We start from the raw sequence: 24420 nt of genomic DNA on the forward strand, positions 1-24420 counted from the left end.
ATTTTTGTTGTTGTTCTTGTAAAATAGTGACATTTTTTGAGTAAAAGGATAATTCCGGTTATTATTATAATATCGTCAACATATTCAAGTTTTCTTATACAATTGTGACTTTTGTCAAGTAAAATTATGAATCTTCCCATAAAAATGCCAAAAGTTTAAGCTTTTCTTGTAAAATTGCGACTGTTATTGAGTACAATTCCAACTTTTATCATGATATTGCACACATGTTCAGTTTTTCTTGTAAAATTTTGACTTGCGTTGAGTAAAATTCCGACTTATTTTAGTACTGGCAAAATTCTAAGTTTTTTCTTGTGGAATTGTGACATTTTTCACAATAAGCTTTATACATTTGCATAGTATGTATATATTATTAATGTTGTAAATACACATCTTTATACAGTATATCTAGAAAGGGTGGTCTTAAAGAGGTAGGCATTTTTTGGAGGTCTCAAGAAGGTGACAAATACAAGAATGTGTGGTGTGTGTGTGTGTGTGTGTGTGTGTGTGTGTGTGTGTGTGTGTGTGTGTGTGTGTGTGTGTGTGTGTGTGTGTGTGTGCGTGTGTGTCTGTGTGTGTGTGTGTGTGTGCAGCACACTGCACAGCAGCTTTTTAGTGTAAACAACTTTTTGTTTTTTTCTTTACCTGAGACAAGATGAAGACTAAAAACAACAATTATTTTCCTACAATAATGATGCAACTCTTCTACTACTGAAGCGCCGCACATAATAAAAAAAACGTGAATATTTGCCAGAACATTCGTTCAATGTGTCATTCGTCCGGCAAACACGCAACGCGGTGGCGCTGCTATTAAACTCCAAAGCAGATTGACTTGAAATTTCTCACACGGCTCTACAAAATATCCACCGCAACTTATGGTTGTTTTGTCGAATCACTAGATAATTTGGTACGCACGTTAAGTAGACCGCCAAGCACAAATGTGTGTAAACTTGAGCTGAAAAAACAAGCAAAACGTATTTTCAGCAGCACACTCAGCAACTACTAATTGTCCATAAGTCATTAATGATTTGTGTAATGAGTAAAACACTTGTATGCAAGCATATTTAAAAAAACAAAACAAAAAAAACATGTTTAACACAACACATAGTGGGCACCACAAATTAAATGTACCCAATAGAATGTACTTGTCAGGACGTGGACTATGGTGCAGTTTCCTGCGTGGGTAGCTTTCCCTGGATGCAAAACGACTGGACCGGACAAGGCTCGCAGGTAAAAACATGTTTTAATTTCTATCAAAAGAATAAACAAAAGGAGCGCACAAGGCGGAGATAGAAACTTGGATAAGAAACAAAAACTAGCACAAAGGCAGAAACTATGAACATGAAACAAAACTCGCTAACTGTGACATGAAAAAACAAAACATGGCATGAAGCATAAACTATGAACAGGCATGAGTATCAGAAGTAATGTCGCCAGGACGACCAACTGAAAATGACAGGCTTAAATAGTAGTGACATGATTAGCACAGGTGCGTGAGTCCAAAAGCATCAGGTGAAAACTAATGGGTTGCTATGGTGACAAAAACAATGGAGTGAAAACAGGAACTAAAAAGAGTCCAAAAACCGAACAGAACATAGCCAAACTAAAACATGATCAACAGACATGACAGTACTAATTGTTGACTGTTCTTGTAGTAAAAAATTAAAAATCCACCGAGTCGTCCGAATTTTAAACTCGCATAGAAAATCATGGCAATAGAAGAGAAATACATTATTTATATTTTCATATTGAGGACTACGCGAGTCAAATGCAGACAATATCTGCAAATGCATCATAAAAAACAGCACATCTCACGCATGTAATGCTGTCTGGCACCAGCTAATATGACCAAACTGGCAGAATTAATGCAGTTAGAGGAGGTGGGACTATGGATTATTATGAGTATTATTATTGTTTTATTATTCATAAGTATTATTATTATTATTTTACCAATATTCATATACGACGTTTAAAAATATTATTAGATTAATTTGTGTTATTTATTATTTTCCCCTATGTTTACCAATAATATTATTATCATTATTAATGTTATTATTTTTGTTATCTGTGCACATCATTAATATGTATTCTTCTCTCCTTATTAGCTTAATACAATTTAATAATATATTTTAATTATAGTGCCTTTCATAGCGAGAGATTTCCGCCGTCTCCAGGTTACAGCAAATATTTAAAAATATATAATTTTAGTAAAAAGGGTACTAAAAATAAGCAGTTTTATGACATTTTTGTCTAAACAACACAAGTGAAAATCAAGATAATTGTGTCCTGCTTGTAGTCGAGCATTGTCTGGGGAGCGCACGAGTGCTCCCTGCAACTGGGAAGTTGTGGTTCATTGAGGGGATTTTTGTCTAAAGAGTTGGCGCCACAAGCGGGGAGCGAGGTAGGAGTTATTTGCCGACAGCATAGAGTAGTCTTGCTCTGCACGAGTGCTGCCAGCAACTTGGGAGCTGTGATTCACTGAGGGGAATTGTTGTTTGAATATCAGGTAACACGAGTGGTAAGATCAGTGTGTCTTTTCTACAGTCAAGGATGGTCGGCGACTGCACGAGCGCTGCCGTCAACTGGGCATGAGTGCTGCCACTAACTGTGCGTTACTGAAGGGAATTATTGTTTAGATATCTGGCAACACGAGTGATGGAGCAAAATAAGTGTTTCTTGCATAGAGGCAAACATGGTTTGGTGCTTCACGAGTGCTACCAACAACTGGGAAACCGCGGTTCATTGAGAGGAATTGTAGTCTAAATAGCTGGCAACACAAGTGAGGAGTAAGATAAGTGTTTTGCCTACAGTCAAACATAGTCTTGGGCTGCACGAATGCTGCCGCCACATCTGGAGGATGCCCGTTATCAAGGGTATAAAGTCTCTAAATATCTGGCAACACAAGTAATGTAGCAAAATAAGTGTTTATTGAATAAGTTCAAGTATGTTTCGGGGAATACACGAGTGCTGCTGGTACACTAAAGGGAAATATGGTCTGGATAGCCTACAAGACAAGTGTATAGCAAGATAAGTGTGTCTTGCCTACAATCAATCATAGTTGGGGACTGCACGAGTGCTGCTGGCAACTGGGGAGCTGCAGCTAATTGAGGGGAAGTATTGTCCGAATAGCGAGACACTTGTGTCTTGCCTATAGTCAATAATGATATGGGACTGCATGAGTGCTGCCATTTTTTGGGGGTTCTGGTTCATTAAGGGAAAGTATTGTCAAAATAGCTGACCACACCCATGACTAGCAGGATAAGTGTTTGCCAACCATTGATCATGGTCGGGGGCTGCACGAGTGCTGCTGGCAACAGGGGAGCTGCAGTTCATTGAGGGGAAGTATTGTCCGAATAGCGAGACACTTGTGTCTTGCCTATAGTCAATAATGATATGGGACTGCATGAGTGCTGCCATTTTGAGAGGACTCCGGTTCATTAAGGGCAACTATTGTCAAAATAGCTGACAACACCCATGACTAGCAGGATAGGTATTTGCCTACCATTGATCATGGTCGGGGACTGCACGAGTGCTGCTGGCAGCAGGGGAGCTGCAGTTCATTGAGGGGAAGTATTGTTCAAATAGCAAGATAATTGTGTCTTGCCTATAGTCACGCATGGTTGGGGCTGCATGAGTGCTGCTGGCAACTGGGGGGCTGCAGCTATGGGGGAAGTATTGTCCGAATAGCGATACACTTGTGGCTTGCCTATAGTCAATAATGATATGGGACTGCAAGAGTGCTGCCATTTTTTGGGGACTCTGGTTCATTAAGGGCAAGTATTGTCTAAAAAGCTGGCAACACACATGACTAGCAGGATAATTGTGTCTTTCCTAGACTAGAGTCAAACATAGTCTTGGGCTGCACGAATGCTGCCGCCACATTTGGAGGTTGCCCGTTATCAAGGGTATAAAGTCTCTAAATATCTGGCAACACAAGTAATGTAGCAAAATAAGTGTTTATTGAATAAGTTCAAGTATGTTTCGGGGAATACACGAGTGCTGCTGGTACACTAAAGGGAAATATGGTCTGGATAGCCTACAAGACAAGTGTATAGCAAGATAAGTGTGTCTTGCCTACAATCAATCATAGTTGGGGACTGCACGAGTGCTGCTGGCAACTGGGGGGCTGCAGCTATGGGGGAAGTATTGTCCGAATAGCGAGACACTTGTGTCTTGCCTATAGTCAATAATGATATGGGACTGCATGAGTGCTGCCATTTTTTGGGGGTTCTGGTTCACTAAGGGAAAGTATTGTCAACATAGCTGACCACACCCATGACTAGCAGGATAAGTGTTTGCCAACCATTGATCATGGTCGGGGGCTGCACGAGTGCTGCTGGCAACAGGGGAGCTGCAGTTCATTGAGGGGAAGTATTGTCCGAATAGCGAGACACTTGTGTCTTGCCTATAGTCAATAATGATATGGGACTGCATGAGTGCTGCCATTTTGAGGGGACTCCGGTTCATTAAGGGCAACTATTGTCAAAATAGCTGACAACACACATGACTAGGAGGATAGGTATTTGCCTACCATTGATCATGGTCGGGGACTGCACGAGTGCTGCTGGCAGCAGGGGAGCTGCAGTTCATTGAGGGGAAGTATTGTTCAAATAGCAAGATAATTGTGTCTTGCCTATAGTCACGCATGGTTGGGGCTGCATGAGTGCTGCTGGCAACTGGGGGCTGCAGCTATGGGGGAAGTATTGTCCGAATAGCGAGACACTTGTGTCTTGCCTATAGTCAATAATGATATGGGACTGCATGAGTGCTGCCATTTTTTGGGGGTTCTGGTTCACTAAGGGAAAGTATTGTCAAAATAGCTGACCACACCCATGACTAGCAGGATAAGTGTTTGCCAACCATTGATCATGGTCGGGGGCTGCACGAGTGCTGCTGGCAACTGGGGGGCTGCAGCTAATTGAGGGGAAGTATTGTCCGAATAGCGAGACACTAGTGTCTTGCCTATAGTCAATAATGATATGGGACTGCATGAGTGCTGCCATTTTTTGGGGGTTCTGGTTCATTAAGGGAAAGTATTGTCAAAATAGCTGACCACACCCATGACTAGCAGGATAAGTGTTTGCCAACCATTGATCATGGTCGGGGGCTGCACGAGTGCTGCTGGCAACAGGGGAGCTGCAGTTCATTGAGGGGAAGTATTGTCTGAAAAGCGAGACACTTGTGTCTTGCCTATAGTCAATAATGATATGGGACTGCATGAGTGCTGCCATTTTGGGGGGACTCCGGTTCATTAAGGGGAACTATTGTCAAAATAGCTGACAACACACATGACTAGGAGGATAGGTATTTGCCTACCATTGATCATGGTCGGGGACTGCACGAGTGCTGCTGGCAGCAGGGGAGCTGCAGTTCATTGAGGGGAAGTATTGTTCAAATAGCAAGATAATTGTGTCTTGCCTATAGTCACGCATGGTTGGGGCTGCATGAGTGCTGCTGGCAACTGGGGGGCTGCAGCTATGGGGGAAGTATTGTCCGAATAGCGAGACACTTGTGTCTTGCCTATAGTCAATAATGATATGGGACTGCATGAGTGCTGCCATTTTTTGGGGGTTCTGGTTCACTAAGGGAAAGTATTGTCAAAATAGCTGACCACACCCATGACTAGCAGGATAAGTGTTTGCCAACCATTGATCATGGTCGGGGGCTGCACGAGTGCTGCTGGCAACAGGGGAGCTGCAGTTCATTGAGGGGAAGTATTGTCCGAATAGCGAGACACTTGTGTCTTGCCTATAGTCAATAATGATATGGGACTGCATGAGTGCTGCCATTTTTTGGGGGTTCTGGTTCATTAAGGGAAAGTATTGTCAAAATAGCTGACCACACCCATGACTAGCAGGATAAGTGTTTGCCAACCATTGATCATGGTCGGGGGCTGCACGAGTGCTGCTGGCAACAGGGGAGCTGCAGTTCATTGAGGGGAAGTATTGTCCGAATAGCGAGACACTTGTGTCTTGCCTATAGTCAATAATGATATGGGACTGCATGAGTGTTGCCATTTTGAGGGGACTCCGGTTCATTAAGGGCAACTATTGTCAAAATAGCTGACAACACACATGACTAGGAGGATAGGTATTTGCCTACCATTGATCATGGCCGGGGACTGCACGAGTGCTGCTGGCAGCAGGGGAGCTGCAGTTCATTGAGGGGAAGTATTGTTCAAATAGCAAGATAATTGTGTCTTGCCTATAGTCACGCATGGTTGGGGCTGCATGAGTGCTGCCGGCAACTGGGGGGCTGCAGCTATGGGGGAAGTATTGTCCGAATAGCGATACACTTGTGGCTTGCCTATAGTCAATAATGATATGGGACTGCATGAGTGCTGCCATTTTTTGGGGGTTCTGGTTCACTAAGGGAAAGTATTGTCAAAATAGCTGACCACACCCATGACTAGCAGGATAAGTGTTTGCCAACCATTGATCATGGTCGGGGGCTGCACGAGTGCTGCTGGCAACAGGGGAGCTGCAGTTCATTGAGGGGAAGTATTGTCCGAATAGCGAGACACTTGTGTCTTGCCTATAGTCAATAATGATATGGGACTGCATGAGTGCTGCCATTTTGAGGGGACTCCGGTTCATTAAGGGGAACTATTGTCAAAATAGCTGACAACACACATGACTAGGAGGATAGGTATTTGCCTACCATTGATCATGGTCGGGGACTGCACGAGTGCTGCTGGCAGCAGGGGAGCTGCAGTTCATTGAGGGGAAGTATTGTTCAAATAGCAAGATAATTGTGTCTTGCCTATAGTCACGCATGGTTGGGGCTGCACGAGTGCTGCTGGCAACTGGGGAGCTGCAGCTAATTGAGGGGAAGTATTGTCCGAATAGCGAGACACTTGTGTCTTGCCTATAGTCAATAATGATATGGGACTGCATGAGTGCTGCCATTTTTTGGGGGTTCTGGTTCACTAAGGGAAAGTATTGTCAAAATAGCTGACCACACCCATGACTAGCAGGATAAGTGTTTGCCAATCATTGATCATGGTCGGGGACTGCACGAGTGCTGCTGGCAACAGGGGAGCTGCAGTTCATTGAGGGGAAGTATTGTCCGAATAGCGAGACACTTGTGTCTTGCCTATAGTCAATAATGATATGGGACTGCATGAGTGCTGCCATTTTTTGGGGGTTCTGGTTCACTAAGGGAAAGTATTGTCAAAATAGCTGACCACACCCATGACTAGCAGGATAAGTGTTTGCCAACCATTGATCATGGTCGGGGGCTGCACGAGTGCTGCTGGCAACAGGGGAGCTGCAGTTCATTGAGGGGAAGTATTGTCCGAATAGCGAGACACTTGTGTCTTGCCTATAATCAATAATGATATGGGACTGCATGAGTGCTGCCATTTTGGGGGGACTCCGGTTCATTAAGGGCAAGTATTGTCAAAATAGCTGACAACACACATGACTAGCAGGATAGGTATTTGCCTACCATTGATCATGGTCGGGGACTGCACGAGTGCTGCTGGCAGCAGGGGAGCTGCAGTTCATTGAGGGGAAGTATTGTTCAAATAGCAAGATAATTGTGTCTTGCCTATAGTCACGCATGGTTGGGGCTGCATGAGTGCTGCTGGCAACTGGGGGGCTGCAGCTATGGGGGAAGTATTGTCCGAATAGCGAGACACTTGTGGCTTGCCTATAGTCAATAATGATATGGGACTGCATGAGTGCTGCCATTTTTTGGGGGTTCTGGTTCACTAAGGGAAAGTATTGTCAAAATAGCTGACCACACCCATGACTAGCAGGATAAGTGTTTGCCAACCATTGATCATGGTCGGGGGCTGCACGAGTGCTGCTGGCAACAGGGGAGCTGCAGTTCATTGAGGGGAAGTATTGTCCGAATAGCGAGACACTTGTGTCTTGCCTATAGTCAATAATGATATGGGACTGCATGAGTGCTGCCATTTTGAGAGGACTCCGGTTCATAAAGGGCAACTATTGTCAAAATAGCTGAAAACACACATGACTAGGAGGATAGGTATTTGCCTACCATTGATCATGGTCGGGGACTGCACGAGTGCTGCTGGCAGCAGGGGAGCTGCAGTTCATTGAGGGGAAGTATTGTTCAAATAGCAAGATAATTGTGTCTTGCCTATAGTCACGCATGGTTGGGGCTGCATGAGTGCTGCTGGCAACTGGGGGGCTGCAGCTATGGGGGAAGTATTGTCCGAATAGCGAGACACTTGTGTCTTGCCTATAGTCAATAATGATATGGGACTGCATGAGTGCTGCCATTTTTTGGGGGTTCTGGTTCACTAAGGGAAAGTATTGTCAACATAGCTGACCACACCCATGACTAGCAGGATACGTGTTTGCCAACCATTGATCATGGTCGGGGGCTGCACGAGTGCTGCTGGCAACAGGGGAGCTGCAGTTCATTGAGGGGAAGTATTGTCCGAATAGCGAGACACTTGTGTCTTGCCTATAGTCAATAATGATATGGGACTGCATGAGTGCTGCCATTTTGAGGGGACTCCGGTTCATTAAGGGCAACTATTGTCAAAATAGCTGACAACACACATGACTAAGAGGATAGGTATTTGCCTACCATTGATCATGGTCGGGGACTGCACGAGTGCTGCTGGCAGCAGGGGAGCTGCAGTTCATTGAGGGGAAGTATTGTTCAAATAGCAAGATAATTGTGTCTTGGCTATAGTCACGCATGGTTGGGGCTGCATGAGTGCTGCTGGCAACTGGGGGGCTGCAGCTATGGGGGAAGTATTTTTCGAATAGCGAGACACTTGTGTCTTGCCTATAGTCAATAATGATATGGGACTGCATGAGTGCTGCCATTTTTTGGGGGTTCTGGTTCACTAAGGGAAAGTATTGTCAAAATAGCTGACCACACCAATGACTAACAGGATAAGTGTTTGCCAACCATTGATCATGGTCGGGGGCTGCACGAGTGCTGCTGGCAACAGGGGAGCTGCAGTTCATTTAGGGGAAGTATTGTCCGAATAGCGAGACACTTGTGTCTTGCCTATAGTCAATAATGATATGGGACTGCATGAGTGCTGCCATTTTGGGGGGACTCCGGTTCATTAAGGGCAAGTATTGTCAAAATAGCTGACAACACACATGACTAGGAGGATAGGTATTTGCCTACCATTGATCATGGTCGGGGACTGCACGAGTGCTGCTGGCAGCAGGGGAGCTGCAGTTCATTGAGGGGAAGTATTGTTCAAATAGCAAGATAATTGTGTCTTGCCTATAGTCACGCATGGTTGGGGCTGCATGAGTGCTGCTGGCAACTGGGGGGCTGCAGCTATGGGGGAAGTATTGTCCGAATAGCGAGACACTTGTGTCTTGCCTATAGTCAATAATGATATGGGACTGCATGAGTGCTGCCATTTTTTGGGGGTTCTGGTTCACTAAGGGAAAGTATTGTCAACATAGCTGACCACACCCATGACTAGCAGGATACGTGTTTGCCAACCATTGATCATGGTCGGGGGCTGCACGAGTGCTGCTGGCAACAGGGGAGCTGCAGTTCATTGAGGGGAAGTATTGTCCGAATAGCGAGACACTTGTGTCTTGCCTATAGTCAATAATGATATGGGACTGCATGAGTGCTGCCATTTTGAGAGGACTCCGGTTCATTAAGGGCAACTATTGTCAAAATAGCTGACAACACACATGACTAGGAGGATAGGTATTTGCCTACCATTGATCATGGTCGGGGACTGCACGAGTGCTGCTGGCAGCAGGGGAGCTGCAGTTCATTGAGGGGAAGTATTGTTCAAATAGCAAGATAATTGTGTCTTGCCTATAGTCACGCATGGTTGGGGCTGCATGAGTGCTGCTGGCAACTGGGGGGCTGCAGCTATGGGGGAAGTATTGTCCGAATAGCGAGACACTTGTGTCTTGCCTATAGTCAATAATGATATGGGACTGCATGAGTGCTGCCATTTTTTGGGGGTTCTGGTTCACTAAGGGAAAGTATTGTCAAAATAGCTGACCACACCAATGACTAACAGGATAAGTGTTTGCCAATCATTGATCATGGTCGGGGACTGCACGAGTGCTGCTGGCAACAGGGGAGCTGCAGTTCATTGAGGGGAAGTATTGTCCGAATAGCGAGACACTTGTGTCTTGCCTATAGTCAATAATGATATGGGACTGCATGAGTGCTGCCATTTTTTGGGGGTTCTGGTTCACTAAGGGAAAGTATTGTCAAAATAGCTGACCACACCCATGACTAGCAGGATAAGTGTTTGCCAACCATTGATCATGGTCGGGGGCTGCACGAGTGCTGCTGGCAACAGGGGAGCTGCAGTTCATTGAGGGGAAGTATTGTCCGAATAGCGAGACACTTGTGTCTTGCCTATAGTCAATAATGATATGGGACTGCATGAGTGCTGCCATTTTGGGGGGACTCCGGTTCATTAAGGGCAAGTATTGTCAAAATAGCTGACAACACACATGACTAGCAGGATAGGTATTTGCCTACCATTGATCATGGTCGGGGACTGCACGAGTGCTGCTGGCAGCAGGGGAGCTGCAGTTCATTGAGGGGAAGTATTGTTCAAATAGCAAGATAATTGTGTCTTGCCTATAGTCACGCATGGTTGGGGCTGCATGAGTGCTGCTGGCAACTGGGGGGCTGCAGCTATGGGGGAAGTATTGTCCGAATAGCGAGACACTTGTGGCTTGCCTATAGTCAATAATGATATGGGACTGCATGAGTGCTGCCATTTTTTGGGGGTTCTGGTTCACTAAGGGAAAGTATTGTCAAAATAGCTGACCACACCCATGACTAGCAGGATAAGTGTTTGCCAACCATTGATCATGGTCGGGGGCTGCACGAGTGCTGCTGGCAACAGGGGAGCTGCAGTTCATTGAGGGGAAGTATTGTCCGAATAGCGAGACACTTGTGTCTTGCCTATAGTCAATAATGATATGGGACTGCATGAGTGCTGCCATTTTGAGAGGACTCCGGTTCATAAAGGGCAACTATTGTCAAAATAGCTGAAAACACACATGACTAGGAGGATAGGTATTTGCCTACCATTGATCATGGTCGGGGACTGCACGAGTGCTGCTGGCAGCAGGGGAGCTGCAGTTCATTGAGGGGAAGTATTGTTCAAATAGCAAGATAATTGTGTCTTGCCTATAGTCACGCATGGTTGGGGCTGCATGAGTGCTGCTGGCAACTGGGGGGCTGCAGCTATGGGGGAAGTATTGTCCGAATAGCGAGACACTTGTGTCTTGCCTATAGTCAATAATGATATGGGACTGCATGAGTGCTGCCATTTTTTGGGGGTTCTGGTTCACTAAGGGAAAGTATTGTCAACATAGCTGACCACACCCATGACTAGCAGGATACGTGTTTGCCAACCATTGATCATGGTCGGGGGCTGCACGAGTGCTGCTGGCAACAGGGGAGCTGCAGTTCATTGAGGGGAAGTATTGTCCGAATAGCGAGACACTTGTGTCTTGCCTATAGTCAATAATGATATGGGACTGCATGAGTGCTGCCATTTTGAGGGGACTCCGGTTCATTAAGGGCAACTATTGTCAAAATAGCTGACAACACACATGACTAAGAGGATAGGTATTTGCCTACCATTGATCATGGTCGGGGACTGCACGAGTGCTGCTGGCAGCAGGGGAGCTGCAGTTCATTGAGGGGAAGTATTGTTCAAATAGCAAGATAATTGTGTCTTGGCTATAGTCACGCATGGTTGGGGCTGCATGAGTGCTGCTGGCAACTGGGGGGCTGCAGCTATGGGGGAAGTATTTTTCGAATAGCGAGACACTTGTGTCTTGCCTATAGTCAATAATGATATGGGACTGCATGAGTGCTGCCATTTTTTGGGGACTCTGGTTCATTAAGGGCAAGTATTTTCTAAAAAGCTGGCAACACACATGACTAGCAGGATAATTGTGTCTTTCCTAGACTAGAGTCAAGCATGTTGTTATATTGTCTTGGTCTGCATAAGCGCTGCCGGCACTGGAGGGAGCTGCGGTTCATTTGGGGGAAATGAAATGAACATGTATTGTGAGTGAGGTTGGCCATGCAGCCCATTAAAAGATAAATGGAAGGCGGGACTTCCTGCCCCTTGATGCCCCTGATGCTCCTCACCTCCGCCTCGGTCTTGGCCGATTTAGCGCGTGAATCATCAGGTGTGGGATTTCGCGCCAGTGAATCACGTCGAGCTCAGCGATGTTTCAAAGCGAGTGTTGGCAGGAATGTTTTTCAGTGGTTAACAGTGGACACATGCGGGAGGAGAGGCTGTGGAGAAGCAAAACGGTCGGAGCTAAAAATACCGTCTTCCATTTTCACCTTCACTTAGCTCGCCTCAGGACGTCCAGGAGGACTTTTTGATCCAACGCGAGGTGACTTTAGCCCAGAAATGGAAAAAAAAAAAAAGTGTCAAAAAGGTGTTATGTTCTGGTACATGACTGGACCCCGGGATGCAGAGACGGCAGGCAATTTCACGAATGAGGCCCTTTTTTATTTGGGAAAGCGCAGGTCACAAAGCCAGGAAGTGCACAAAAACACGTGTGAAATGTAAAGCAAACAAAACAAAATGATCGTAAGAAACATCCTGATAAAACTGTTTTTCAATGGATTAACAATAACGATTTGTTTGAACGATTGGATGCGATTCGATATTTGTGATGTCCGAAACGGTTCGGTAAATTTTTAATAACATAAGCAGTGTCACTGAAAAAAATACTGGACACGGAAAGTGAAGTACCTACTCAGTGGCCTTGTGGTTGGAGTGTTGTGAGTTCAAACCCCGGCCGAGTCATACCAAAGACTATAAAAATGGGACCCATTACCTCCCTGCTTGGCACTCAGCATCAAGGGTTGGACTTGGGGGTTCAATCACCAAAAATGATTCCCGGGCGTGGCCACCACTGCTGCTCACTGCTCCCCTCACCTCCCAGGGGGTGATCAAGGGTGATGGGTCAAATGCAGAGAATAATTTCGCCACACCTAGTGTGTGTGTGACAATCATTGGTACTTTAACTTTTAGCTTTAAGTTTCCTATATTCCTGGTATTTCTCGTAATTCTGTTCAAATGAATTGTGCATGCAAACAAGCAAGTAAACAACAATTAACGGCCAATGCATTTACTTCTTTTTCGACTCACATTTTAAACATTCAAGCAATTTGTAATAAAAATACAGTAACCAACATTTTAAGAGTAAATTTACCTGCTAGATAAAGTTCATACAGTATCTGGTCTCTGCCCTGGCGTCGCCGACGAAGGACAAGGTCTCAGGTGTGCGGAAGCATGTACGTCCCCTCACCCTCTTTGATGGTGTTGGTCCCTCGCTCCCTAATTTTTATATTCTCCTTCAACCATCTCCTCTATTTTATTTCGTTCTCAAATGACTTTTCATTTCCGCTCGATCGGTCGCGTCTTTTGTGGCTTAAAGTTGTGTTGGGCCTTAACGTTGTGTTGTGGCGTTTGTACTTGTTGGGGCTTTTGCGATCGTGCTGTAGCTGAAAGTTAGGACACAGGCACCCAAACTCTCGCGCGTTCACGAGTCTTCCGCACTCGCACACGTAACACACCACAGCATCACCTATTAAGCCACCTCTAAGATGGACTGATGCAAAGTGGAAAAGGGTTCTGTGGTCTGACGTGTCCACATTTCAAATTGTTTTTGGAAACTGTGGACGTCGTGTCCTCCCGACCAAAAAGGAAGAGAACCATCCGGACTGTTATAGGCGCAAAATTCAAAAGCCAGCATCTGTGATGGTATGGGGGTGTATTAGTGCCCAAGGCATGGGTAACTTACACATCTGTCAATGCACCATTTAATGCTGAAAGGTGCATACATATATTGCCATCCATGCAACGTTATCATGGACGCCCCTGCTTATTTCAGCAAGACAATGCCAAGCCACGTGTTACAACAGCGTGGCTTCCTAGTAAAAGAGTGCGGGTGCTAGACTGGCCTGCCTGTAGTCCAGACCTGTCTTCCGTTGAAAATGTGTGGCGCATTATGAAGCCTAAAATACCACAACGGAGACCCCCGGACTGTTGAACAACTTAAGCTGTACATCAAGCAAGAATGGGAAAGACTTCCACCTGAAAAGCTTCAAAAATGTGTCTCCTCAGTTCCCAAACGTTTATTGAGTGTTGTTAAAAGGAAAGTAACACAGTGGTAAAAATGCCCCTGTGCCAACTTGTTTTTAAATGTGTTTCTACCATTAAATTCTAAGTTAATGATTATTTGCACACAAACAACTAGTTTCTCAGTTTGAACATTAAATATCTTGTATTTGCAGTCTATTCAATTGAGTATAAGCTGAAAAAGATTTACAAATCATTGTATTCTGTTTTTATTTACCATTTACACAACGTGCCAACTTCACTGGCTTTGGGTTTTGTACTCACAGTGGGGTGCGGGGACCCCTAGAGGTAGTTGTAGGGTGTCCCCAGCTAAATGACAGATAGTTAATAGTAATGGATCCTTATTGAGTCCATGTGTACACTCAGTTACATGAACTTTGATATAATACATGTGGGCCCAAAGATAGAAATGCCGTTAAATGTAGCTTTGATGTACAATTCCCCGCAGATAGCGTCCCCTGTAGCTCAGCTACATTTAACCGAGAGTAACTTGTAGCTCAGCTTACATTACCCAAGTAGCTTGCCCATCACTGCTTATAGCGAACACGTTATTATCGCGTTAACTTTGACCGCCGTAAAAATAAGGGGGTGGGAGTAAATGACTATCACTTCTTCCCACTCCACTTTTGGATACGAAAAAAAACAATTGCCTTTATTTATTTTTTGGCGTGTTTTCATCGTAAAGTATTTGTTTCCATATCAGCACTTTATTGTTATGTTATCAAGATGATTTCCTTTTTCTTTGCTTTTGTGTGGTGTTCGGGTCTGTGGGACCCGTTTTCATTATTTATTAAAAGAAAAATGATACAATTAATATAGACTCACTGACTTTGGCTCATTTTCTGTGAAGTACATACATCAGAATACATATTTAATGACCACACACCATACACCCCCCCTACACATTTCTATTACGTATACGATGTCCGGGTCCACTGGACCAAGGGCTAATAGAAGTGTGGAAATTGATGTTATGTGTACCCCCCCCCCCCCCCCCCCCCCACACACACACACACACACACAGCAGGCCTAGACAGGAGGAGGACAGAGTGTAGGTACACAGAACATCAGAGGGTCAAATGTGCGAGAAAATGAGAGCAGACAGTGTTGACAAACAATGTTTGCTATCTTGTTTGGGAACCGCAGGTGCAGAAACACAAAAGAAGAACCCCTGTTGGATGCAGAAACTGGCAGATAAATTTTCCGTGCAACGTTCATATTGTTGTTACTCAGCCAGCGTTTGTGGGTCTGATGGACCCGTTGCATTTTGTGGCTTTTAATGCCCCACAATCAAACTCTTTTATGCTAAAATACTGAACAGATGTTTACCTTATCCCAATAAACATCTGTTCAGTATTTTAACATAAAAGTGAAACATAAAAGTATGCTAAAATACTGAACAGATGTTTACCTTATCCCAATAAACATCTGTTCAGTATTTTAACATAAAAGTGTTTGATTGTGAGGCATTAAAAGCCACAAAATGCAACGGGTCCATCAGACCCACAAACGCTGGCTGAGTAACAACAATATGAACGTTGCACGGAAAATTTATCTGCCAGTTTCTGCATTACACCCTTGTGTAATGTTCATTTTGTTGTTACTCAGCCAGCGTTTGTGGGTCTGATGGACCCGTTGCATTTTGTGGCTTTTAATGCCTCACAATCAAACTCTTTTATGCTAAAATACTGAACAGATGTTTACCTTATCCCAATAAACATCTGTTCAGTATTTTAACATAAAAGTGAAACATAAAAGTATGCTAAAATACTGAACAGATGTTTACCTTATCCCAATAAACATCTGTTCAGTATTTTAACATAAAAGTGTTTGATTGTGAGGCATTAAAAGCCACAAAATGCAACGGGTCCATCAGACCCACAAACGCCGGCTGAGTAACAACAATATGAACGTTGCACGGAAAATTTATCTGCCAGTTTCTGCATTACACCCTTGTGTAATGTTCATTTTGTTGTTACTCAGCCAGCGTTTGTGGGTCTGATGGACCCGTTGCATTTTGTGGCTTTTAATGCCTCACAATCAAACACGTTTATGTTAAAATACTGAACAGATGTTTATTGGGATAAGGTAAACATCTGTTCAGTGTTTTAGCATAAAAGTGTTTGATTCTGGGGCATTAAAAGCCACAAAATGCAACGGATCCATCAGACCCACAAACGCTGGCTGAGTAACAACAATATGAACGTTGCACGGAAAATTTATCTGCCAGTTTCTGCATTACACCCTTGTGTAATGTTCATTTTGTTGTTACTCAGCCAGCGTTTGTGGGTCTGATGGACCCGTTGCATTTTGTGGCTTTCAATGCCTCACAATCAAACACTTTTATGTTAAAATACTGAACAGATGTTTATTGGGATAAGGTAAACATCTGTTCAGTATTTTAGCATAAAAGTGTTTGATTGTGGGGCATTAAAAGCCACAAAATGCAACGGGTCCATCAGACCCACAAACGCTGGCTGAGTAACAAAAATATGAACGTTGCACGGAAAATTTATCTGCCAGTTTCTGCATTACACCCTTGTGTAATGTTCATTTTGTTGTTACTCAGCCAGCGTTTGTGGGTCTGATGGACCCGTTGCATTTTGTGGCTTTTAATGCCTCACAATCAAACACTTTTATGTTAAAATACTGAACAGATGTTTATTGGGATAAGGTATTTTAACACTTTTATGTTAAAATACTGAACAGATGTTTATTGGGATAAGATAAACATCTGTTCAGTATTTTAGCATAAAAGAGTTTGATTGTGGGGCATTAAAAGCCACAAAATGCAACGGGTCCATCAGACCCACAAACGCTGGCTGAGTAACAACAAAATGAACATTACACAAGGGTTAAACATGTCCAAAATAAACTTCTACTGTTAAAAAAAGACAACTGAGGTGTGTAGACTGTGCAGCTCAGACCATTTGCCGATTCCTATTAACACACTGCAACGCCTCCCTCTTCCACCATCCGCACATTCACACCCCCACCCTCCCTCTCGTGTGTGTGTGTGTGTGTGTGTGTGTGTGTGTGTGTGTGTGTGTGTGTGTGTGGCGTCCGTCGCAGTGCAAAGCACATGTGCCGCGCGCGCACATGTGGCTCATCAGGCGTCCGGTACGCGACCAACGCCGATGTGCTCCCCGACTCAGGATCCTTGCCTACATCTTTCTCCATCCTTCTGCATCCACCCCTAATGGAAACTCTCTCCTCCTCCTCTCCCTCAGCACCTTGGATTTAAGCACCATCGTCCTCGTCCTCGGCATGGAACCATTCCTGGACGCTCCTCACTGAAGTCGGCGGTGACGGTAAGGACGCTACTTGTCTAAAGCACCCTTCTAAGTGCACTTCTAAGGATGCTGTGCCCCCTACTGAGTACAGTAGGAGGCTAATTTGCATGGTCGCTGATGTAAAAAAAAAAAATATATATATATATTTTTGTATATATATATATTATTATTTTTATTTTTTTTCGTTTTTTTTTTAAAAAAAAATATTTATTTTTTGTCGCTGATGCCTCCTGCAGTGACTTATCAGCAGTGACATATTCTCAGCTGATCTTAACGATCACACCGCCGACAATACTCCCTTTAGTGCACTCGCCTCCCTCCCCCTTTTTTCTCCCCCATGATGCTATTCCTGTCCCCGCCGCACACCGGATGAGCTTCTCCAAGATCTCCTATCTTGTTATCAATTCTGCGTTCATCTCGTCGTCCCTCTGCGGAATGGACGGGGTTGGAGGAGCAGGGATGGAGGGAGGGTGTCAGGATTCGAGAAGGAAAAAAAAAAAAGGCTTTAATGAAAAAGGAAGGAAAGAGATTAGCATCGGGAGGTAAAGAAGGGATTGACAGGAGCACCGGAAGGGGACTTGTGGGGGTAAAGGTGGGGGTTTGTGTGTGGGAGTGGGCTAACGTGTATGAGAAAGTGCTTTTAGGGCTGGGGAGTCGGTTTACCCGCGCCCGAAAAGCAGAAACGTGATATTTCTCGGCTTCCATCCGACACATGGATGCACTCTGGCTGACATCAATATTTATCATATTTCCCATTTGGCTGCTGCTGAAAAAAAAAAAAAAAAAAAAAAAGACACGATATCAGTGCCACGAGATGGAGAAACATAGTAAAAGAGAAATCAAATCACCATGAAATGGACCCTTTGGAGCATTTTTATTTTTTTTTGCATCCGTCATTCCTTTACGTGTCAAAATATCATTCACGTGGCGTGAATAGCAGTTGATGGATCAATCTTGCTTGTCAGTTCCTTAAAGGTGTCTACCCAATTTGTGCGTAAATACATAAAGTTACAGTGGGTATTTGGTAGGGCTGTGAATCTTTGGACACTGCACGATTCGATTCGATTCAAAACCAATACTTTTTCATAACTTTGGGTGCCAGTTCTATCATTAAAACCATCCAACCATCCATAAAATAGATAAACATCTCTGATCAATTTGTATATTACTTAAAAGAAAACTGGTTTTGTTCAGTAAGATTCTACCCAAACATTAAGTATCCCACACTTCTTTTAACATGACGGTTAACACAATGGCGTTAGAGTTGATGCAACATGACGGTTAACACAATGGCGTTAGAATTGATACAACAAGACGGTTAACACAATGTTAGAGTTGAAGCAACATGACGGTTGACACAATGGCATTAGAGCTGATGCAACATGATGGTTAACACAATGGCGTTAGAGTTGATAAAACTAGACGGTTAAAACAATGTTAGAGTTGAAGCAACATGACGGTTGACACAATGGCGTTAGAGCTGATGCAACATGATGGTTAACACAATGCGTTAGAGTTGATAAAACTAGACGGTTAAAACAATGTTAGAGTTGATGCAACATGACGGTTAGCACAATGCCGTTAGAATTGATACAACAAGATGGTTAAGACAATGGCGTTAGAGTTGATGCAACATGACGGTTAACACAATGGCGTTAGAATTGATACAACAAGACGGTTAACACAATGTTAGAGTTGAAGCAACATGACGGTTGACACAATGCCGTTAGAATTGATACAACAAGATGGTTAAGACAATGGCGTTAGAGTTGATGCAACATGACGGTTAACACAATGGCATTAGAATTGATACAACAAGACGGTTAACACAATGTTACAGTTGATGCAACATGACGGTTAGCACAATGCCGTTAGAATTGATACAACAAGATGGTTAAGACAATGGCGTTAGAGTTGATGCAACATGACGGTTAACACAATGGCGTTAGAATTGATACAACAAGACGGTTAACACAATGTTAGAGTTGAAGCAACATGACGGTTGACACAATGGCGTTAGAGTTGATACAACATGATGGTTAACACAATGCGTTAGAGTTGATACAACTAGACGGTTAAAACAATGTTAGAGTTGAAGCAACATGACGGTTGACACAATGCCGTTAGAATTGATACAACAAGATGGTTAAGACAATGGCGTTAGAGTTGATGCAACATGACGGTTAACACAATGGCGTTAGAATTGATACAACAAGACGGTTAACACAATGTTAGAGTTGAAGCAACATGACGGTTGACACAATGCCGTTAGAATTGATACAACAAGATGGTTAAGACAATGGCATTAGAGTTGATGCAACATGACGGTTAACACAATGGCGTTAGAATTGATACAACAAGACGGTTAACACAATGTTAGAGTTGATGCAACATGACGGTTAGCACAATGCCGTTAGAATTGATACAACAAGATGGTTAAGACAATGGCGTTAGAGTTGATGCAACATGACGGTTAACACAATGGCGTTAGAATTGATACAACAAGACGGTTAACACAATGTTAGAGTTGAAGCAACATGACGGTTGACACAATGCCGTTAGAATTGATACAACAAGATGGTTAAGACAATGGCGTTAGAGTTGATGCAACATGACGGTTAACACAATGGCGTTAGAATTGATACAACAAGACGGTTAACACAATATTAGAGTTGAAGCAACATGACGGTTGACACAATGGCGTTAGAGCTGATGCAACATGATGGTTAACACAATGCGTTAGAGTTGATACAACTAGACGGTTAAAACAATGTTAGAGTTGATGCAACATGACGGTTAACGCAATGGCGTTAGAGTTGATACAACTAGACGGTTAAAACAATGTTAGAGTTTATGCAACATGACGGTTAACACAATGGCGTTAGAGTTGATACAACTAGACGGTTAACACAATGTTAGAGTTGATGCAACATGACGGTTAACACAATGGCGTTAGAGTTGATGCAACATGATGGTTAACACAATGGTGTTAGAGTTGATACAACTAGACGGTTAAAACAATGTTAGAGTTTATGCAACATGACGGTTAACACAATGGCGTTAGAGTTGATACAACTAGACGGTTAACACAATGTTAGAGTTGATGCAACATGACGGTTAACACAATGGCGTTAGAGTTGATGCAACATGACGGTTAACACAATGGCATTAGAGTTGATACAACGAGACAGTTAACACAATGGCGATAGAATTGATACAACATGATGGTTAACACAATGGCGTTAGGGTTGATGCAACACGATGGTTAACACAATGGCGTTAGAGTTGATGCAACATGACGGTTAACACAATGGCGTTAGAGTTGATGCAACATGACGGTTAACACAATGGCGTTAGAATTGATACATCAAGACGGTTAACACAATGTTAGAGTTGAAGCAACATGACGGTTGACACAATGGCGTTAGAGCTGATGCAACATGATGGTTAACACAATGCGTTAGAGTTGATACAACTAGACTGTTAAAACAATGTTAGAGTTTATGCAACGTGACGGTTAACACAATGGCGTTAGAGTTGATACAACTAGACGGTTAAAACAATGTTAGAGTTGATGCAACATGACGGTTAACTCAATGGCGTTAGAGTTGATACAACTAGACGGTTAAAACAATGTTAGAGTTGATGCAACATGACGGTTAACGCAATGGCGTTAGAGTTGATACAACTAGACGGTTAAAACAATGTTAGAGTTGATGCAACATGACGGTTAACACAATGGCGTTAGAGTTGATACAACTAGACGGTTAAAACAATGTTAGAGTTGATGCAACATGACGGTTAACACAATGGCGTTAGAGTTGATACAACTAGACGGTTAAAACAATGTTAGAGTTTATGCAACATGACGGTCGACACAATGGCGTTAGAGTTGATGCAACATGATGGTTAACACAATGGTGTTAGAGTTGATACAACTAGACGGTTAAAACAATGTTAGAGTTGATGCAACATGACGGTTAACACAATGGCATTAGAGTTGATACAACGAGACAGTTAACACAATGGCGATAGAATTGATACAACATGATGGTTAACACAATGGCGTTAGAGTTGATGCAACACGATGGTTAACACAATGGCGTTAGAGTTGATGCAACATGACGGTTAACACAATGGCGTTAGAGTTGATACAACGTGACGGTTAACACAATGATGTTAAGAGTTGACACAACATGACGGTTAACACAATGGCCTTAGAAGCTCAGACGAGGAACAAAGCAGATACACAACTATTGAGGAGCTGGTCTGAGAAGTAAAAGAGCAGCAACGTTCATATGTTGTTAATATTCAGTGTTTTATTGTTCATAGTTAATATTGTAAATCCCACTTTCTTTGTTTTAATGTACATTTTGGGTGGGTAAATTATACACTACTGCCATCTAACGTTTTCGACTTGCAACTGTAATTGAGACTCAGAATTATTAAAATAAAACAATATACAACTACTGGACATCGGTCATCATGAACAGTTCATTTTTAATGTAGTAGTAAACATTTTGTATTTTATAATCAAAAGCAATTAATATTAATACACACAAAAGTACCAACAATTGAGAACCGGTGTTGATTCCCAGGTCCCGGGAATCAGTACCTTACCGGTTCCAATGTGACGGTTAACACAATGACATTAGAGTTGATGCAACATGACGGTTAACACAATGTTGTTAGAGTTGATGCAACATGACGGTTAACACAATGACATTAGAGTTGATGCAACATGACGGTTAACACAATGTTGTTAGAGTTGATGCAACATGACGGTTAACACAATGTTGTTAGAGTTGATGCAACATGACGCTTAACACAATGACATTAGAGTTGATGCAACATGACGGTTAACACAATGTTGTTAGAGTTGATGCAACATGACAGTTAACACAATGACATTAGAGTTGATGCAACATGACGGTTAACACAATGTTGTTAGAGTTGATGCAACATGACGCTTAACACAATGGCGTTAGAATTGATACAACAAGACGGTTAACACAATGGCGTTAGAATTGATACAACAAGACGGTTAACACAATGGCATTAGAATTGATACAACAAGACGGTTAACACAATGGCGTTAGAATTGATACAACAAGACGGTTAACACAATGGCGTTAGAATTGATACAACAAGACGGTTAACACAATGGCGTTAGGAGTTGATGCAACAGGCACAACAGTGGTGGTGTATATTTTGACAAAGTTGTGCCTTTTGTGTGCAGCACTTCAGGACGAAAGGAGTTTTGTACACGTTGGCTTTGTTCGTGCCGTGTCCTCTTTTTGCCGTTAAGATTAAAGCCTTAATTGGAGCATCAAGACGGATTCTTTCGACCCAGGCTGCAATTTGGGAGCCGTTCAGAGGAATTGTTCTCTTGGTGATCCAATTGAGGCGTTATCGCAGCGTTATTACCTCCACCAGGGGGTTATGATTCATCTTTGTTAGCGAGCGGTCGCACAAAAACTTTAATTTCCATGAAACTTTGTGGGACAAGTTAGTAGGAAACGCCTAATTTGGCTTTTCAACCACTTTTCACTTTGAAATAAATAAATAACAAGCTACATGTACTATTTTACCTTTACTCCGTTACATTGAGTTTTTTTTCCCCCCGACATTGTGTTTATGTACATTTTGTTGCTTACTTCTTGCAAAGACGCACTTTGGGCTCGTTCGAGAGACTTCCTCCAGCAGGCACTGTCACATGACTCGGTTTAACCAATCCAACGTAAGCATGTAGCGTAAGTGACCTTTAAGACCAATTTTTGAAGCTTTTCAGCTCGTTTGTAGGTATATTTGAGCTTCATGACACATAATCCGTATGTCATATTGGCTGCATTTCTCATAGTTGGTTGTGTGCCATGTTGTTCCAGACCACAGCAAATGTTACCCAGCTTGCAGCAATCGTAATAAATCCATTAGAAGAAGACAGCCTGCCGTTTACATGCACCCATTCACACACTGATGGCGGGAGCTGCCATGCAAGGCTGTAACCGCGACCCATCAGGAGCAAGGGTGAAGTGTCAACGGACGTGACAAAGTTGGTAGAAGCCGGGGATTGAACCAGGAACCCTCAGGTTGCTGGCACGGCCACTCTCCCAACTGTGCCACGCCGTCCTTCGAATATAGCTAATATAGAAATTTACATCATATGTTGCCTTCATTTCGAAATTGTAAGCGTTTACAAAACCAAACTATTTTTAGAGAGAGCTAACTAGCTTATACTGCTATATTGACATACTGAAATGCTGCATCACCTCTGAGCCAGTGAAAGTTAATTCTCTATTATAAATCATGCCTCTTAACTGGATAGTACAAGGTCGTGGACCTAAACCGAGAAGTTGGTCAACTTTGACATTCAACTTTGACTGGAAGATGGCGAGACAAACACGAAAAGACTTGTTTGCGGCACTTTTTTCACCCTTTGTGAGGATTATGATCCTCACAAAGATGTATCACAGATATATCATCTAAACGGGAATATATAAACATCCCATCGGTTGGCATCCCAGTGAGAGCAGACTTTGTACAGTAAGTGATTGTTTTATCATGTTCAAAGTTTTTTATTTCCTGTTCAGCACTTAGCAATACTGCTACATGATGCTTAGTGTTTGTTGTTGAAGGGAAAAGCGAACGTTGTGATGCATCTGCGAAATTAATACGCCGACATAAGCTTAAAATGAGCAAAATAGGTAAACAAAACATTTTATTATGAAAGTGCCTGTTACTACATTACATATATACTTACGATATGTATGTACATAAAACGTTTTTTAGAGCACTTTAATGGCTGAATATAGCTCCATTTTAGCTGATTTTTTCTAACATTTATTTACGAATTAAAATGCATTAAAAAAAAGAAAAACATATATGTTCTTGACGGACAAAATTCTAAAAAAAAAGTTCACTTCCCCTTAAAAAAGTGGATAATTATGCCACTGACTATAGTAATAGTATTTTGTGTTATTTTTAATTGCAATTTTTTTTGTAAACATACAAAAAGGG

The 24420-nt window shown here is 42.9% G+C and overlaps 1 protein-coding gene across 1 annotated transcript in view; it reads left to right on the forward strand.

The window, feature by feature from the left end:
- Positions 1–17235: 17235 nt before the first annotated feature.
- Positions 17236–24420, forward strand: part of lingo1a (leucine rich repeat and Ig domain containing 1a) — a 341266-nt gene continuing 334081 nt past the window's right edge. Inside the window, exon 1 of the transcript XR_009825366.1 lies at positions 17236–17421. The gene's annotated coding sequence lies outside the window, so the exon portion shown is untranslated. The remainder of the gene's footprint in view (positions 17422–24420) is intronic.

Source organism: Entelurus aequoreus, linkage group LG03 (assembly GCF_033978785.1).
Source record: "Entelurus aequoreus isolate RoL-2023_Sb linkage group LG03, RoL_Eaeq_v1.1, whole genome shotgun sequence".
Taxonomy (NCBI): domain Eukaryota; kingdom Metazoa; phylum Chordata; class Actinopteri; order Syngnathiformes; family Syngnathidae; genus Entelurus; species Entelurus aequoreus.